The sequence below is a fragment of the Cebus imitator genome, unplaced genomic scaffold (genome assembly GCF_001604975.1).
Source record: "Cebus imitator isolate Cc_AM_T3 unplaced genomic scaffold, Cebus_imitator-1.0 Scaffold42, whole genome shotgun sequence".
Classification (NCBI taxonomy): domain Eukaryota; kingdom Metazoa; phylum Chordata; class Mammalia; order Primates; family Cebidae; genus Cebus; species Cebus imitator.
The window spans coordinates 3,403,341-3,404,677 of NW_016107357.1; the positions used below are offsets into that span (position 1 = coordinate 3,403,341).

General features: G+C 42.3%; 1 protein-coding gene across 6 annotated transcripts in view; it reads right to left on the reverse strand.

Moving 5' to 3' along the window:
• BPNT1 (3'(2'), 5'-bisphosphate nucleotidase 1) overlaps window positions 1-953 on the reverse strand; it is a 28,424-nt gene extending 27,471 nt beyond the window's left edge. For 2 of the 6 annotated variants that reach the window (XM_017526331.2, XM_017526326.2), the window contains exon 1: window positions 791-953. The gene's annotated coding sequence lies outside the window, so the exon portion shown is untranslated. Of the gene's footprint in view, window positions 1-395; window positions 452-780 lie in introns of all 6 variants that reach the window. The other 4 variants (XM_017526330.2, XM_017526325.2, XM_017526329.2 and 1 more) reach the window with 3 other exon arrangements.
• Window positions 954-1,337: the final 384 nt, after the last annotated feature.

Here is a 1,337-nt window from a genome sequence, read left to right on the forward strand (position 1 = left end):
GGCTTGGAGGCACATGCCTGTAGTCCCAACTACTTGGGAGGCTGGGATGAGGTGGGAGAATCACCTGAGCCTGGGAGGTTGAGGTTGCAGTGAAACATAATGGCACCACTGTACTCCAGCCTGGGGGACAGAGCAAGAACATGTCTTACAAAAATAAAAGAAAAAGAAAAGAAAGAAATTAGAAGAAGAAAGAAGAAGGAAGAAGGAGGAGGAAGAAGGAAGAAAGAGGGAATAAAAACAAACGGTGAGGGGGCGGGGAAGAGGAGGAGAAGGAGAAGAAGAGTTTGTCCTTTGTCGGGTTTGCAAGGGTGTGAGGGAACATGTTCCTGATCATTGCTGACAAAGGGTGAACCCCTCAGGAGAGTTTTGAGAACCTTAGTAAAAGTATAATGTACATATCTTTTGAACCAGCAATTATATTTCCAGGGAAATCCAAATAAATCATGCAAACCTACAAATATGTAGAAATGGCAGTTGGAAGAATATTTGCTGCTTAAAGAAATTTAATTTTAGGTGCAAGGCAGCTTCTAAATTTGGGTGCATCAATGAACTCAATGTCTAGGTTTGTCTTGTTTCTACAATATATGGCTATAAAAACCTTCCGGATCACGAAAATAAAAGCACAGATAAACAATTAAAATATTGACACTCATGAGTCCAAGTCCGAAATTAGAATATCTGCAGAAGCAATCTGATTCACATAAACCTTTTTTTAAAAAAAAAAACAACATAAATCCTATCTACCTGGCTCTTGCCCTGACCGGCGGGAGAGAAACTTACGTTGACAAACCTGGAACAACGTTGGACCAAAGACTCTTCAAGAACAGCAAAAACGCGTTATGGAGACCCAGTCCCTCGTTGGGTCCAGTACCGCGCTTTCGGACTGTCAGTAGGTCACTCCGGGAGGGAAGGCTCCCCTACCTCAGGTACTGAGCATGCGGGAAACTCCGCGCAGGCGCACAACGGAGACTTCCCACTGCCTCTTCAGACTCCCGATCTGCGGGAAAATTCCACTTGTCCGTGTTTTCTCCAAGCTCTCCGTAGATGCGAGTCACCTGTTGCATTAAATATATGCATTAAATACAAACTTTTAAAGATTGGCTTAAAAAAAAAAAAAGGAAAGAAAACAGTAGTCCAGCAACAATGTGTTCAAGAAAAAAAAGAGATTGGCTTTGGTTTCAGCTGTCTTCCAGCCCACTTCGTAGAGTTCACTGTTTTAAAATGTTCATTGTATTAGTTGGCTCTGCGGCTGTTTAACTTTAAACCCCTAGCGGCCACACACACCTCCACCTCCTGTGTTAAAGATGCATGGCTACTTTTTTTTTTTTTTTTTTTTT